General features: G+C 38.7%; 1 non-coding gene across 1 annotated transcript; it reads right to left on the bottom strand.

The window, feature by feature from the left end:
- Nucleotides 1-15,013: 15,013 nt before the first annotated feature.
- Nucleotides 15,014-15,120, bottom strand: LOC117280536 (small nucleolar RNA R71). Its single transcript, XR_004511064.1, has one exon. It is a non-coding gene; the product is annotated as a small nucleolar RNA R71 (small nucleolar RNA).
- Between the last annotated feature and the right edge of the window lie 3,197 nt (nucleotides 15,121-18,317).

Raw genomic sequence — 18,317 nt, 5'->3', positions numbered from 1 at the left:
GTTACAGGGTTACGGGTATGACCGCTATACTCAGTCAGGACCAGGTGAGAGCTCACGGGCGTCGGGTTTGCAGCGACAACGAGGTTCTACGCAGACATGGTCATTTCCTCCGCGGTGTGACATCTGTGGTAGAGGACACTTGGGTCAATGCCGAGCAGGTTCTGATGCTTGTTATACATGTGGGCGTCCGGGGCATATGATGCGAGATTGCCCAAATAGAGATTCTGGGGGAATGGCACAACCAGCGAGTTCAGCAACAGGATCGTCTATGTCCGTGCATCCTTCAAGGCGTGAGTCTCAGTCTTCGGTTGGTAGAGGTCGAGGCAGAGGTAGAGGTTCCAGTTCAAGTGGTAATCAGAACCGTATCTATGCTTTAGCGGGTCGACAGGACCAGGAGTCTTCACCAGACGTTGTGACAGGTATATTAACCATTTGCTCTCACGATGCTTATGCTTTGATAGACCCAGGATCTACTTTATCGTATATTACCCCATTTGTCGCGAGGAAGTTTGGTATAGTGCCTGAAATACTAAGTGATCCTTTTGCGGTATCTACACCGGTCGGAGAATCGATTATTGCTAGACGGGTTTACCGAGGTTGTACGGTGACAATTTGTAGTCGTCAGACCTCAGCTGACCTAGTTGAGCTAGAGATGATGGACTTTGATGCTATCATGGGCATGGACTGGTTGGCAGCTTGCTATGCCACAGTTGATTGCCGAGCAAAGGTAGCCAAATTTCATTTTCTGGGTGAGCCAGTCCTTGAATGGGTAGGTAATACACCAACACCCAGAGGTAGGTTTATTTCCTATCTGAAGGCGAGGAAAATGATCGCAAAAGGGTGCATTTATCATATTGTGCGAGTTAGAGATGCAGATGCTGAGATACCTACACTTCAGTCTATTCCCATAGTCAAAGAGTATGCAGATGTGTTTCCAGATGAGCTTCCAGGTATTCCTCCAGAGCGAGAGATTGATTTTAGCATCGATTTGCTTCCAGGAACTCAACCAATATCCGTCCCTCCGTATAGAATGGCACCTGCCGAATTGAAGGAGTTGAAGGAGCAGTTAAAAGATTTGCTGGAGAAAGGTTACATTAGGCCCAGTACCTCACCTTGGGGTGCACCGGTACTATTTGTGCGGAAGAAAGACGGCTCGCTGAGGATGTGTATCGATTATAGGCAGTTGAACAAGGTAACTATTAAGAATAAGTATCCACTTCCAAGGATCGATGACTTGTTTGATCAGTTGCAGGGAGCTAGATGCTTTTCCAAGATTGATTTGAGGTCGGGGTACCACCAGGTCAGAGTTCGGGAAAAAGATATTCCGAAGACAGCCTTCAGGACCCGATATGGCCACTTCGAGTTCCTTGTCATGTCCTTCGGGTTGACTAATGCACCCGCTGTATTTATGGACTTGATGAATAGCCTATTCCGGCCATTTTTAGATCTGTTCGTGATAGTATTTATTGATGATATTCTGGTTTATTCCCGTTCAGAGGATGAGCATGCGGACCACCTGCGAGCGGTACTCCAAACCCTCCGTGATCATAAGTTGTATGCTAAGTTTTCTAAATGTGAGTTCTGGTTGAAGTCTGTAGCATTCTTGGGGCATATTGTATCAGATGAAGGGATAAAGGTGGACACTCAGAAGATTGAGGCCGTGAAATCTTGGCCTAGACCTACCACTCCGACAGAGGTTCGTAGCTTTCTAGGCTTAGCAGGATACTATCGGAGGTTCGTAGAGGGTTTTTCTTCCCTTTCGGCACCATTGACGAAGTTGACACAGAAAGAAACTAAGTTTCAATGGACAGAGGCTTGTGAGCGGAGTTTCCAAGAGCTTAAGAACAAGTTGACCTCAGCTCCAGTTCTAACACTTCCAGAGGGTCTAGAGGGTTATGCCGTGTATTGTGATGCATCAGGTGTCGGGTTAGGATGTGTCCTGATGCAACATGGGAAGGTAATTGCATATGCTTCAAGGCAGTTGAGGAAGCACGAGAGGAATTATCCGACCCACGACCTCGAGTTAGCTGCGGTTGTCCATGCACTTAAGATATGGCGGCATTATTTATATGGTGTTCATGTTGATATATTTACTGATCATAAAAGCCTACAATATATTTTCAAGCAGAAAGAGTTGAATTTGCGACAGAGGCGAATTGCTGCTATTTATAAAGATTGGCCATGTGTGGCATGCATAGTATGTTTCTGGCTACGTGCAGGTTGGTTTTAACCTAGTGTACGAAGGATACTCTGGAAAAAGTTTCCAAAGTCTCCAAGAGTAAACATTCGAGGACGAATGTTCCCAAGGGGGAGTGATGTTACACCCTATATTTTCGTATGTAAAAATGCATCGTAAGCAAACTAATGTAGGACAAAAAAATGAGATAATATTTAAAAGTATATAAAGTAAGTTAATCATGTTACCTCTGAGGTTACAAATATTGAAGATCATGAACAACAAGTACAAAGAGGGTTGGACAGTTCAGAAGCTAAAGCAATTAAATAAAACAATGTTTCATCGAAAGTCGACAAGTTGGGAATGTTATAACATGTGCCTTTGGGGTGAGACTAGGGTGATTAACATGATAAAGAGATTATGTTATGATTTATATTAGTCGTATTACATCCGTGTGTTATGTTTTTAAGTCAAGCGAGTTGTGGAACAAAAGTCGATGAAAGTCATCACAAGTTACATTCATAAGTTTTACTGAAACTTTGGGTCAAATGTAACTGCAATTTTCTCCCAATATACTTAGAGTTATGGTGTGTTCCACCCATCAAATTAAAGATCTATGAGTCTATTTTCCAACTCATTAAACCATTTGTCAATACGACATCGGAGTAGAGAGATATGTGCATTTTTGCGATACTGCGCAAGCTGCTAGGTGACAAGTAGGTGTGTCACCTACTTGCTTAAATGAAAGCCCAAAAATGGGCCATTTCGGGTCGTCCAAAGAGGCCTTTTAAGGGACTATTTTCTTCATATATTAGACTTAAAATAGAGCATAATAACCAGACATAAGCTCTGCAAAGAATCCTCCCAAAAATTTCCCATAAACCCTAATTGATTTTCTCTCCCTTTCAAGTTCCAATTGGAGGTAAAACTTAGAGTTTGAAGAACCAAGATAGGAGCTGAGTTATCCAACAAATAAGGTGAGTTTACTGCTCTCTTTCATCCATTTTTTCTGCTGTAAATTCATGGTAAGTCGTTCTATACTTGTAAGAACTCACGGGACGGTGATCGGAAGCCGTGAGTTCGAGTTATTCACTTGTAGCGGACTGTTTTGTGGACTGTTTTGTGTTGCTGTTGGGCTGCGTGTTTTATTACTATTTTGTGGAGTTTTGGAGGAGGAAGGGGGTTTATAAATACCATATAAATGTAGGGTGGTTGGCTGGTCGTTCGTCATAACATTTTCGGGTCGTTTGACACTACTACGGTGGTCGTTTTGTGTACGAAGAGATTGGGGTGTGTTGGGCTGTTTTGTAGTATTTGATGGTGTATATAGGGCTGGAAAATGATGTATATATGTTGTTATTGTTCTGTCCTTGTATTGTTGGTGTTATCTTGAAGTTGGAGGAAGGGCATATTATAGGGGAGATGCTGCCCGTTTTAATACAAAATAGGTTTGTTGTTCGTTGTGCGATAGTTGTACCTTTCGTAACTTAACGATAGTATTATTATCATTCTTGTAGATTAAGGTGCGAAGAGGTGAGTTCAACTTGGTGATTGAAAAGATTGTGATAAGGTATGTTAAGGCTAAGCCTTCCTTCATTTTGGCATGATCTCGTAGCTACATGTGTTAGTAATGAGACAAAAAGAGAAGTTCATATTCATGAATTTATTCACACTATTCTAGTCTCATAAGTTACAATATTATTCCTTATCGAGACTCTATATTCAATTTTAGTATTGTCTTCTTTCAGTCAAGAGAGCAGCAAGCCTATATATACAGTATTACAGTATTTTCATTACCATCGAGCTATAATCGATGGGCAGGCCCCTATTGGGCAACCTCTGATCAGATGGAAAGTTATATACCGAGCCTACTGTGGCCGAGCGCCTATGAGCGAGCCCAGCATGGTCGAGATACATAGCCTAGTATGGCCGAGCGCCTATAAGCGAGCCTACTATGGCAGAGCAGTTATATATACCGAGCCTTATAAGGCCGTACAATTATTTTACTTACTATATTGAAGGAGTTGAGTCAGTATCAGCAGGTAAGTATATCTCCAGATCATCTTTGACTCCCAGTTAATTTCAGTTATCATATTATCAGTTCAGTTTCAGATTTCAGTTATTTTATTGCCTTACATACTCGGTACATTATTTCGTACTGACGTCCCTTTTTGGGGGCGCTGCATTTCATGCGTGCAGGTTCAGACAGACAGACGGGTAGACCTCCTCAGTAGGTGTTTTCCGAGTTCCGCCTGATCGGTAAGCTCCACGTCTTTCGGAGTTGCCAGGACTAGAGTTTTGTGTACATCTTATGTATATCTGTATATATGTTATGGGTAGGTCGGGGCCCTGTTCCGATCACAGTACATCTATCAGTAGAGGCTTGTAGGCATATCCTGTTGGTTAGTGCAGTATGTTGGGTTTGTATAAATTGGTGGTTTGTCAGCTGTAGTAGCTATGACGGCCTTGTCGGCCTAGCTTTATATTGATATTTAGTTAGTGTTAGTTTCCATTCAGTTTTATATTTTGCTTCGCAAATTGTCTTGCAAGGTGGCCCCATGGTCAAAGTATGACATTATGTGTTCAGAGTCCCTTAGTCGCAATTTGGTACGCCAGGTTAGGTGAGGCACGGGGTGCTTGTCTCGCTCCTAGGTTCGGGGCGTGACATAATGAAATACGGAAAAGCATGGAAACAAGTAATTTAATGGCATATATCGTTACCTCGCATATGCGCCGCTACACATGTAATTCACATAGCACATAGCTCAAGGGTTCCTAATTCCCTCAAATCAATGTTAGACCCAACACTTACCTCACTCCGCAATCAACTCAAAGTTCAACTACGGCCTTGCCTTTCGAACAAGCCTCGAAACCAATCAAATCAATGAATTTAGAAAGAAAATCTCTTGGGAAAATCACCTCTAGGGTGCTTAGGGTTGAGAGTTTGAAAGAAATGAGCTAAATCCCAATGCACCACTAAACATCGATGAGACCAACACTAGTATTTGCACAAGCAATGCAGAAGTATAGCATGAGTATAACCGATCCAATGCACTCTGTAAGTGTCGAGCCTAACCTCGACGAGGTAGTGACAAGGCTATGACAAGACACCTACTAAGATCATGTGCAAGTCTATACATAAAGCAACAGAAACAACAAATAGGGCATTTAACATAATAATGGGGAGGGAATATGTAGAAAGAAAAGTGCAAGAAGAATGTCAAGTACAAAATCACCAAGTAGCCTTTTTACGAAATAAACTACAATGCAACTGATTAAATCACCAATCCAGACATCAAATAAAATAATGAAATCAACAATGACACGACATCATCCTTCATGCTTTTACTCTCATCCTCACCATGTAATATCATAAATGCAATGGCAGGGATCATCCTTCGTGCTTTTACTCTCATCCTCACCATATAATAATGATGTGATAAATGAAATGACACTGCATCACCCTTCTATTTTACTCTCTTTATCACATGATATAATAAATGATAATAAGCAATCAAGTGCACGGCATCACCCTTCGTGCTTTAATCCTCACAATCTCTCAATCAATGATAGTAATATGCAAATAAGGCACGACAACACCCTTCATGCTTTTCACTCTTCCTCACCAAGCAACAACACTAATCCACAATAGCAATGCGAGGTGGGAAGCAAATTTCACTTCAATTATAGTGTCATGATAGGCAAACTAGACTTTCAATATTTCAACAACTCCAAAATAAACAATAAATACGAGGGCGAACAATTAAAAAAATAATAATCTAGCTAAGGCATGGAAAACATAGTCAATGGAACAACATAGTAAAATAAAATAATTTCTACCCGCATGCTTTAACCTAATGACAACACATATATACTCATCACCTTACATATACGCCATCCCCACACATAATTCACGTAGAAAATAGACCAACAAGTTATAATTCCCTCAAGTCAAAGTTAACCATGACACTTACCTCTGCTGTAACCAAATCAATGCTCAACCACAACTTTTCCTTTAGAATTAGCCTCCAAACCAATCAAATCTATCCATATATGGTTCAAATAATTCAAAATAAGCTTTAGAAACTACCCATGAGTAAAAACGATTCGATCATTAATGATATTGAAAAAAGTCAACAAAAGTCAACCACTGGCCTCCTTGGTCAAAACCCGAGATTCGGACCAAAACCCTATTACTCATTCACCCGAGCCTGGTTATGTGATTTATTTCGAAATCCGACCACAATTTGAGGTCTAAATCTCAATTTTACAAAATCCTCAATTTCAACCCAAATCCCTAGTTTCTACCATGAAAATCCTAGATTTGATGTTAAAAACTCATGAAAAGTAAGGGGAATTGGAAGAAAGTGAGAGAGTTGCTTACCAATAAATTTGGAAAGAAAACGTTCTTCAAAAATCGCCTCTAGTATGTTTAGAGTTGAGAAATAGTGTAAAATGAGCTAACTCCCGCTTTCCTCATCTTTTATCCAGCTGCATGTATCGCAATTGCGAACTCTTGTTCGCATTTGCGAACACCACAAAGGCGTAGCACGGATCACAAATGCAATCATCTCGTCAAAAGCCCAAAAGTCGCAAATGTGACATAACCTTCTCATTTAAGAAAGGCCAACCCCTTCGCATATGCGAGCCAAGCTTCACAAATGCGAAGATGCCAAACATTATAGTGCATCGCAAATGCGATGCCAGAGTCGCAAAAGCGAAGCCAGCAACCATCGCAAAAGCGACTCTTTCTTCGCAATTGCGAAGTCCCAACCTCTAACACATGCTCGCAAATGCGAAACCTTATTCGCAAAAGCGAGACTCACAAATGAGAGCCAGACCTCGCAAATGCGACATCTGTATATCAACACCAGAACTGAAGCACACCAGCTATCTCAAATCATCCAAAACTCATCCGATACACACCCGAAACTCACCCGAGCCCCTCAAGCTCTATACCAAACATGCACACAAATGTAATAACATCATATAAACTTGACCGTGCTATTAAAACACCAAAATAACATTCGGAATCACGAATTCGATATCAAAACATATGAAATTCAAAAGGAAACTCAAGAGTAGCTAGAAACACAACCAAGCGTCCGATTCCTATCAAACTAACTCGGAATTACACCAAATTTTGCTGACAAGTTTCAAAGAGGAAAATAGACCTATTCAAAGTTCCATAAAAAAAAATCCAAACCCGGTAACCATAAAGTCAATCCATGGTCTAACCTGGTGAATTTCTTAACCTTCAAATTGCCATCTTTCGGCAAAACAAGCATAATCAACCTAGGAATATCCGAATTAAATTTTGGGCATACTCATAAGTCCAAAATCATAATACGAACCTACCAGAATTGTCAAAATATCGATCCGGGGTTGTTTACCCAAAATGTTGATCGTTGTCAACTCTAACCTTATTTTTTGTCAAATTTTTTATTTTCTTCAAAATTTCATATAAACGCTTTTCGAAAAGCGACACAGACCATGCATGCAAACCAAAAAATATTAAATGAAGCTACGGGAGGTCTCAGATCATAAAAATTAAAACTAGTACTCAAAACGACCTATCGGGTCATCACAGTTTCGTACTACTGATTCTAGAATGTACTCAAATAAAAGTATAGTAGAACTCTAGTTATAATATCGCTTTACTTATTCTTTTAGGTATTTATTAGCTCTATCGATTACACCTAGAATATCATGTTTATTTTAAATAAATTTAGATGTCTAGCCTTAGCTATTAATAGTTCACATCAAATACTTTGGCCTTAGACATGTTCTTGCAATTGGTTTGATTAACTTAATTCGTGTTCACGTAGTTAATCCAACTACACGAGGAAATTTGGGCTTGTGAATAATTTAGTTGTGTTTAGTCTCAATTTTAGTATATTTAATTATCATGAGATTTTTCTCTACTCTTACCATATCTCATACTGTGACACTTAGATTCATTTTTGTTAATAATTATTTATCTAATAATATGATTTAAAGTAATAGCCTTAGGCGAAGTTTTAATCATAGGGACAATTTTTTTTTTCTTTTACACATACTCTTTCACTAAAAATAAATCTTCTCTTGTATATCATTGGCAAATCTTTCTTGTTCTCTATTGATTTTTTACTCAACTAACCCTTTAGGATAGAACCTTAGTCATCCTATCATATAAGATTTGTGTAGATAATTCTTTCTTATGCTCCCATATTTATGATAAATTATTTTACTTTATTCGATTATTTCTTTTAAGTTAATTGATAGCTATTTTATTCAAAGATAATTCTCTACCTTTATTTAGATGTATTCAATTAAGACTAACTTTGTATAGTTAAATCACTTGGTTTTAATTATAAATCAAAGTTTTCTTTATAGTTTATTTCGAATCCTATTCATTCAATTAAACACCAAAAAGATCTTTTATTAATTTACTTTGCATATCCTATTGTATATAGTTTTCTAGGAATGGAATAGTCTTGCTTTAAATTTTTACTCACTACATGTGTAACGACTTGCCTAGTCGTTTTGAGAATTTGCACTCAGTTCGATGGTTTGAAGTTATAAGTAGCTTCATATGGTGTATTATGACTTGCGTGTATCGTTGGTTTTGGTCTTCGATTTGTTCGGAATTGATTTGAAAGAATGATTCTTAAATAGGAAGCTTTAAGTTGGAAGAGCTGACCATGTTCGACTTTTGTATATTTGACGCCAGATCGGAGTTTTAATGGTTTTGTTAGGTGTGGATGGTGATTTTGGACTTGGGTGTATGCCCAAATTTTTATTTGGATATTTCTAGAAGGTTTCGATACTATTTTATCAATGTTGGCAATTTGAAGGTTTGGAAAGTTCATAGGTTTGATCGGGAGTTGACTTTGATGTTATCGGGTTCAAATTATTTTTCCGAGAGTTGGGATAGGTTTGATATGTCATTTGGAACATGTATGCGAAATTTGGGTTCATTCCGGATTGGTTAGGCTTGAATCACACACATGGTTCGAAGTTTGAAGTTTATGAATTTAAGAGATTGATCTTGATCGATGATTCATAATTTTGATGCTGTTATATGGGATTTAAGGCCTCGAGTAGATCCGTATTATTCTTTGGGACTTATTGGTATGTTCGGACAGGGTTTGAGAGTCTCGGGTGAGTTTCAGATAGATTTCGGTTGTGTTGCGCCCGTTTTTGATATTTCGACATCGTTTCTTCAAGCATAAGAGGTATCATATTAACCAAATGAACTCCAAATAATGTTTTTATTGAATCATTTATAATTACAGAGCCATAACAAAAAGAATCATCAAATTTTGACATCGCATGAGGGAGTTATGCTCATTTTAGTGTCGGAGAAGAAAGTTGGTGCTGGTGCTCCGCATATGCGACGTTGGGTCCGCATCTGCGACCCTGCAGGTGCGAAAAATGATCCGCAAAAGCGGAAATGACAGCTGAAAAACTGCAGGTGCGGATGTTTCGGTGTAAAAGCAGAAATACTTGTGTATAAAAGAATCAAACTACGTTCTTTTAGTATTTTAAGCATATCTTGAGTTCTAGAGCTCCGATTGAGGTGATATTCGCGGCGTTCTTCTCGTCTTTCTATGGGGGTTAGTATATAACCTCAATATTTATATTTTAACATGATTAAAGTATTTAATTTTTGAATTAATCTATATTTTAATTGTAGAATTAGCGATTTTTATCAAAAACCTTTTTAAAGAGAATAATTGGATTTTGGACATTGATGCAGAGTCGGAATTGGATGAAATTAGTATGGCTGGACTCGTATTCGAATGGGTTATCGGAATTTGTAAATTTTGTTGGTTTCTGAGGTGCTGGCCCGGGTTGACCTTTTGGTTGACTTTGAGTTTTTGATTAAAGATTCGGCCTTTATGCGTGGGTTTGTTCCTAAGGCATTATTTGTTTTTGAGTTGATTTTGGATAGTTTCGAGCCGCTCGAAGGTTGATTCGCATGGGATGGAGTTTCTAGAGTATTGTTTGGCTTGCTAGGTATTTGATTTCGAGGTAAGTAACATATATAAACTTGGATTTGAGGGTAAATATCCTTGGGAACTATGATATTTGAGATGGGTTGGGGGTGACACACATGCTAGGTGACAGTCGCGGGTGCATGCACCGAAGTATTCATGATCTGGGTAGTTCTTAAGCTATTATATGCCTTGTTTTGCTATCATGCATCTTTGATATCATATTTTCTCCATTTATATGGCTACATGGGACATTATTCATGCTAGAAATCATGCCTAGACTACCTGCTCAATTGTTTGAGACATGATTGGGCTATTTTCGCCATGTTGAGCTATTTGCCTTAGCCCTATCACACTGTACAATCATGATAGTCATTCCGCATGTTATATCTCTGTCTATGTGCACTTTTGATATGATGTCACACATGTTATTGGTGTCCTTGTACGTGACATGAGTTTGAAATGTATTGAGGCATATTGTGATATTCCGTGTTATATTGTTGGATTGTGTTTCTGTGATGATGTCTGCATATTGAGACTTGAGCGGATTGATGAATCATGTGGGACATAGAGCTGTATTAAATTGATATATGGATCAGGTTGCACGCCTTAACGGTTATATTGATATTGAGGTGATGCGTATGCCATGCCCCACATTGGGTTAAGCTGTATTGATTTGAGGCTACGCATGCACCAGGCCTCACTATTTAGGCTTTGTGATTATGATTAGCGCTTAGGTAGGATCCGACCCTCCAGAGTGTGACATGCCAGCAGTGGGCGCAGACACTATATTATATACACGTTCTCGATGATGGGCAGTTATGCTAAGCACCCTTACAGTGCTAACTGTGATTATTTGATGGATCCACGGTGATACTATTGAATTGATATATATTTATTATGTGTGATCAAGTGGCGGATTTGAGCCAGGCACCTGAAGTGTACTAAGATTGTGTGATCTTAATGATTTCACTGTGAGACTGATTACTTGACAAGTATATTTTACATATAGGTATAGTGATGTACCTTCCTCATGCTAGGCAGTGGTATGACATTTGATTAATTGACATGAATATTTGACATGTTGGCATAGAGATGTACCTTCCTCATGCTAGGCATTGGTATGACATTTGATAACTTAATATGTATATTTGACATGTAGGCATAAAGATGCATTTTCTTCATGCTAACTGGTAAATGTAATGTCTTATCTGATGTTGTAATTGAAAAAAAAACACAGTTCATTTTGATAAACTCATGTTTAATTTACCACTCTGGTTAGATTTAGACTTGGACTATTATACTTGAAAAGCATGTCTACTTTCCTGTATATGTGAACGAGCTGAGCCTTACATCTCTTGATTTATATTCCTTTACTATCTTCACCATACTGTTATGAATTGTTATTGGCTATTGATGATGTACACTGACCTTTTTTTGAGCTCGTCACTGCTTTCAACTTGAGGTTAGGTTTGTTACTTATTGAGTACATATGATCGATTGTACTCATACTACACTTCTGCACATTACGTGCAAATCTTAGAGTTGATGTTGCTGTGTATGGCGGGCGCTAGCACTGAAGATGTACCTGCGTTCTGGTGATAGCTGCAACTTGTCCTTGGCAGCATTAGATTTTTGAAATTTGATTTACGTATCAAACATTGTAAATTTTGAGTCTTAGAAACTCATGACTTGTACTACCAATCCTTGGGAGTTTAAATAAAAGTCCAGTCTTTTTACTCTTTTGCTCTTATTATTCTCATATGAATTGTGTTGAATGTTACTTGGCTTACCTAGCGGGTTGAGTTAGGTGCTATCATGACTAGTTAGATTTTGGATCGTGACAAGTTGGTACTAGAGCTCTATGTTCATAGGTTCTACGATTCATGAGCAAATATCTAGTAGAGTCTTGCGGATCAGTATGATGACATCCATACCTATATTCGAGAGGCTACATGGCATGTAGGAAAGTTTCACATCTATCTTTCCTTATCGTCTGACATTGATTTAGCTTGAAGCGTATTTCTTTGAACTCCTCCTACTAACTCATACGTGATGTTGAGAACTCAATATCAGTTATGCACTAACGACGTGTGATGTCATGGATGAGGTGCGAGATATGTTCTCCATGTTGTGGTGTTAGGCCAATCTTAAGGACTTGAGGCCAGGTTCAGACCGTAGCTTCGACTTGGTGGTTTAGTTGTGTGAGTATGTATTTTTGGACTCATATGCCTGGTAGTATCCCTAAGGGTGGGATTGGTGGCTCGGTGAGAGGTTGGATAGCTATATGATGGGTATGATGTGACTACGGAATGTGTTCAGATGCCTTGTATGTGATGAGAAGAGATTTTTTTGGATATAAATAGGACTATTGGGTGCTCGATTTCTGTCTTGATGTGTTGTACAGTCTCAAGTTATGAGTGCGTAGAGGGATCTTTCAAGTTGTTCATGTGTGTGATGAAGTAGACTCTTATGTCTTCCTGGCGAGTTTAGACTCGGGAAGATTAAGTGATCACATAGTGATTGTGACCATGATGGGGTCATAGAAGGGTGCCAGTTGAGGCTAAGTAGGTGGGTTATCTCCTGCAAAATGTTCTGAGGTTGTGTGATCCCTATAATGTTGATGGTAGGCTATAATCTCGGATTTTAGTTGCTTATTGCACTCTAATTCACTGCACTTTACTTGTATTTGAGCTTTAATTGATAGCGTTTTGCACTAATTGTGTGTTTTATGCCTTGTAGGATTGATTCCGAGTTATGTAGATGTTGTGGAGCTAATTCGAGCTAATTGGAGCTTTGAAGTCTAAGTAGAAGCCTAAGGTATTAAGCCGGGATCATGTTTCGGGGTCGAGGACCAAGTCTGGACGTCAAAAATCAAAATTTGATCTGTACTTTGAGAAAACCCCACAACCGCGATGCGTAGGGCGGGGTGTGGTGCACCGTGGCTGCCCAAATCCTGCTACTTATCAATTGTTGAGCTCTCTGGATTTCCCCACTAATGCCCGGCATGGCGCGTCGCCCCATGCGGCGCGCTTGTGTATTTTTTATAGAGTAAATATCCTGTTTCGGCTAGGAAAAGGTGATTTCGTCTGGGCCTGACCCTACTTGGTATAAATACAAGAAAAAATGTTATTTTCTGGACTTTTGACACACATTCGACCTAAGGAGGCTAAGGAGGAGTTGGAAGAACAAAAGCACAAGGATTTCATCATTCCTTCCTCACTCAAGACCCGAGTTTGGATTGAATTTATGTTTTCATATCTTTTAATTATATTTGTGATGAATTACTCCATATCTATAGAGTAGTTCCATTTAGGGTTTGATGGATTTGGTGTATTGATGATTGTTTGTGGATTATAACTCTAGTTTTATGCATTGAATCATTGTTGGATGATTTAATTATTGCATCTATATTCACTTGTTCATGTAATCGAGAGAGGCATAACTTGTGATATCTTTGCATTATATTGTTGGTTAAGATCATTAATTCTTCTTAGTAATCAAAAGAGGCTAGTTGAATCAGCGATTAAACCTAGTTAGGAGGATAATTGAGAGAGGTTCTCCTAAAGACCAGACCACTACACATTCTTGCATATCTTCACTGAGCTTAAATTGGTTCATCTCGTGAGGTTGAGACTTAATCGAGAGAGGAGTTTCGTTGAACGTGTGAACTAATAATTTAGTGAATTTGAAAAACTCACTTGAATATTAGAAGTGAATTATCAAGAGTTAGAGCCCAAACAATTATCTTACACCTATGTTATCAACCCCTATTTTCTCCCACTGATAAATTCCTTGCTTATCCCTTATTTCGATTGTCATTAGTCAATAGCTTTAGATTCATAGTTAATTTTAGTTATAAATCATATACATCTAAATATTTGATCATCTAGGATAGCAATCAAGTATGAAACTATAAGAATACTGTTTAAATCCAATTCTTATGGATACGATATTATATTATACTATACTATATTAGACTTGCGAGCATAATTTAAGTGTGTTTTGCGATCGTCAAATATTTGCGCCGTTATCAGGGATTGGCAATCAGTGGTATTTGCAATAGTTTTTAGTGCTAATTCAGGAATTTTTTTTCTTTTTATTTTATTTTTCCGTTTTTACGTTTGGTTGTTTTTACTATGCGTAGATTATAGGTTAAGATTGGTGCATGACTCGAGCATCTGCGAAAAAAGTGCTACCGTACGAGCCAGATATAGAAAAACAACTACGACAGCTGAGGAAGGGAAGAAATCTCACCGAGACGGGATAAAAGATTGGGTAATCCTCAACCAAAGAAACTATGGCTGGAAACGGTGATGATAATGTAGATTTGGCTGCGAGAGAAGCAACACAATGATGAGAACAAGCTGCACGGGATTCTGAGGAAGCAGCTATGAGAGATGCATAGATGATCTATGAAGAAGAGATGGGTTAGAGAATTGCTCAAAATCAACCCTTGGTTGCAGACCAGTTCAGCAATATAGCTCCCGGGTCTGGGAGACCACTTGGCGATTATGCTAGACCAGTCTACAATCAAGGATTGTCAAGTGTTAGACCGCCTCCAATTGCAGCAAACAATTTTGAGTTGAAGCAAGGGTTGCTTCAAACCCTTCAGAATTGATGTGTCTTCATAGGGAAGCCAAACGAGGATCCAAACACACATCTAATGGACTTCGAGGAGATTATGAACACCTTTCAATACAATGGGGTGTCAGAAGATGCAGTGTGGGCATTCCCCTTTTCATGTAAAGATGATGCAAAGTAGTGGCTTCGAAGCTTGCCCACAGGATCGATCAGAACATGGGAGGAGATGATAAGAAAATTCCTTGACAAATATTTCTCCTCAGCTAAGACAGGCAAGTTTAGAAGAGAAATCCATAACTTTTGTCAGAAAGAAATTGAAACTGTTTTTGAAGCATGGGAGAGGTTTAAGGAGATTGTTAGAAAGTGTCAACATAGTGGAATTGAACTCTAGATGCAACTCCAGGACTTTTTGGATGAATTTATACCGGCCTCACGTAGAACATTAAGCAATGCAGCTGGAGGCCCATTGATAAAGAAGACTCCAGAGGAGATAGTTACAATTCTTGATGAGTTATCTGAGAGGGTTCCAGGAACTCTCCCCGCTGATACTGAAAGAAATTCCAAAGAAACAGTGAATGTTGTAACCTTGAGAAGTGGGCAAGTGTTGAAAGACCCCACCCCGATCCAAAAAGATGTGCTACTTGAAAAAAAAAGTGGGGAGCATCGGAAGAATGATGTTGATAAAATGAAGAAAGGCCCAATGAAAGTTGAGAAAAAGAAGAAGGAAGAAAAATCGAGAAGGGAGGAATATGAGGAGAGCAAACATATGCCTGCTCTACCTTTCCTTAAAAAGTTATATAGAGAAAAGCTGGACAAGCAGTTTGAGAGATTTCTGGATGTGCTGAAAAAAGTTCATGTAAATTTTTCATTCACAAAAGTACTATCACAAATGCCTATCTATGTTAAGTTCTTGAAGGAGATCCTGACGAAGAAGAGGAAAATAGAGGAGACCGTAGTGGTGAAGCTTACAGAGTATTGCAACACGATATTGCCAAATACACTCCCACAAAAGTGTGGAGATCTAGGGAGTTTTACTATACCTTGCTCATTAGGAACTATAAATTTTGATAAGTCTTTATATGATTCTGGTGCTTCAATTAATTTAATTCCTCTATCTATTTACAAGAAATTAGAGAAGGAGGTTGGAGAGATAAGGTCGGTGCTAATATCTTCGGAGATGTCAGACCAAACGACTCTAATACCCAAGGGGATAATAGAAGATGTGCTAGTTTGGGTGGATAAGTTCATATTTCCTATGGATATTGTGGTGGTAAACATGGAGGAAAAAAAGGAGGTCCCCCTCATACTAGGAAGACCATTCTTAGCAACGAGTAGAGCGACATTAGATATACATGAGAGAAACTCATGCTTAGAGTGGGTGAGGAGACTGTGACTTTCAAGATGGATGTAGAAAAGGGGGTGCAAAAAGAAAAAACCTGCTGTGAGTGTTGAGTGGAAAGTGAAGGGCTCGAAAGAGAAGGCTGTAGTGAGTGATAAAGCTAAGTGTGGTGTGTACCCCAAAAAGGCGGAGAAGAAGTTGTTTGCATGGGTGTGTGCATTAGTTCGGGCGAGAGGAATGGAGCCCGAATTCGACTCAGACCCCGACTAGATATTCAGGGAAGTTTTCTTTACCTTATGCTTTTAATTGTGTGTCATGGGGATATGCCACAACTTAAAGTATGGGGTAGGGGATATTTTTATGTATGTATATGTGTTAGTTATAGTAGTTGGAGATAGAAAATTGAAAAAATCATAAATTTTTTAAAATTTTCGTTTTTTCTTGATGATGGATATTTGTGACAGGTTTCTTGAGGGTTTAAAGTCGAAGAAAAAAGACAAAAAGATTTTCTTTTGTTAGGTAGTGTAATAATTCCCCCTTGGTTTTTTGTTTTGCCGCGGTTCTTTTCCATAGGTTTTGTTTGAACCGGGTGTAGTTAGCTTTTATTTTATTAAGAGTAGGAAACCTTGTGCTGTGATTTGAATTGAAAGAGATATCTCTTGACTTTATTATGCCTTGAGAATAGTGAGTGCTTTAGTTGTGACGGTTAGGCTCAGTTTTTGACTCTTGTGTAAGTACCTTAAATTGTATGATCTTAACTTTGCTTAAATGCTTTGACTAGAGTGTCTTGATAGTCTAATCTTGAGTGAGTTATGTGCCATGTGTGTGTGAGGTTTTGTGTATTCTTTGCATTGCATTTGATGTCTAGAACTTGCCCCGTGTGTTTGCAAAGCGAAATAGTAGTTTTAGTCAGTCTTGGAAGTGATATAGTCATTCCTTTGTTGAGCAAGATATATGTTTTACCCACCTAATTGTTAAGTATCTTAGTTAACCCCTTTGAGCCCGTAATCCTGTTTCTTTGGCAACCTCATTACAAGCCCTACCCATTTATTTGAATTGACTATCTATTTGAACCTTATACCTCTTGTGAGCACTTGAACTTTTTATGAACTTTTTAAAAGGTGAAGTGTGGGGTGGTTGGTTTGGATTTTGAGTGTAACTATTGAAATAGGAGAAAGGTGCATTGTTTTGAAAAAGTAAGAGCCACTTGAATTGAAAAAAAAAAAAAAGAAAAGAAAAATTAAGTGTATGATTGTGAAAAATAATATTCCTTGATAGTGGTAACTCTTGATGTATTTGTGCTTAAAGAAGTTGGGAGTTGATGTATAATGATGTGAAGGTGGAGTTATGGTTTGATATAAGTGTGGGGTTTTAAACGATTAATTATGTATTAAAGTACTTAGGGAGGTGTAGTCACTCTTATATCTAAATGTATCCTACCCATCCCGCAGCCTACATTACAACCAAATAAAGTCCTACTTGATCCTTGACTGAATAAGCTCAAGTAGTAGAGTATTACACTACGAGCAAGCCTATGGTACACCTTTTGTGGCATATAAATGTTGTTTCTGAGAGTGAGCGAATTCTTTCTATCTTGAGTTCCTAATTGTTCTTAAATTTTATTATGTGTGGAACTACTCTCTATTGTAGTATGAGGGCACTTGATTCATGAAGGAAAGGTAATGTCGTTGACCTCTGCGTTAGAGTAAGTTAGCGGGTTTTGAAAAATGCATGGTGCTTTTGAGTCAAATCTTAAAGCGAGGATGTTACGGTATTGTTTTTAATCTATTTTAAATATTCTTGGTGTGATGAGTTAGGAGAGTTGTTTAAAAAGGTCGTGTTTATATAAAGTGTAGTTTGATTGCTCGAGGACGAGCACTGGTTTAAGGGTGGGGTGTTGATGGTAGGCTATAATCTCGTATTTTAGTTGCTTATTGCACTCTAATTCACTGCACTTTACTTGTGTTTGAGCTTTAATTGATAGTATTTTGCACTAATTGTGTGTTTTATGCCTTGTAGGATTGATTTCGAGTTATGTAGATGTTGTGGCGCTAATTGGAGCTTTGATGTCTGAGTAGAAGCACAAGGGATTAATCCAAGATCGTGTTCGAGGGTCGAGGACCAAGTCTAGACATCAATAATTGAAGTTTGATCCGTACTCTAAGAAAACCCCATAGCGGCGCGTGGGGCGCCACGGCTGCCCAAATCCTGTTGCCTGTCAATTATTGAGCTCTCTGGA

Source organism: Nicotiana tomentosiformis, chromosome 1 (assembly GCF_000390325.3).
Source record: "Nicotiana tomentosiformis chromosome 1, ASM39032v3, whole genome shotgun sequence".
NCBI lineage: Eukaryota > Viridiplantae > Streptophyta > Magnoliopsida > Solanales > Solanaceae > Nicotiana > Nicotiana tomentosiformis.
Note: the sequence above shows the minus strand (reverse complement) of the source record. Positions and strands in the feature narration are given on the sequence as shown.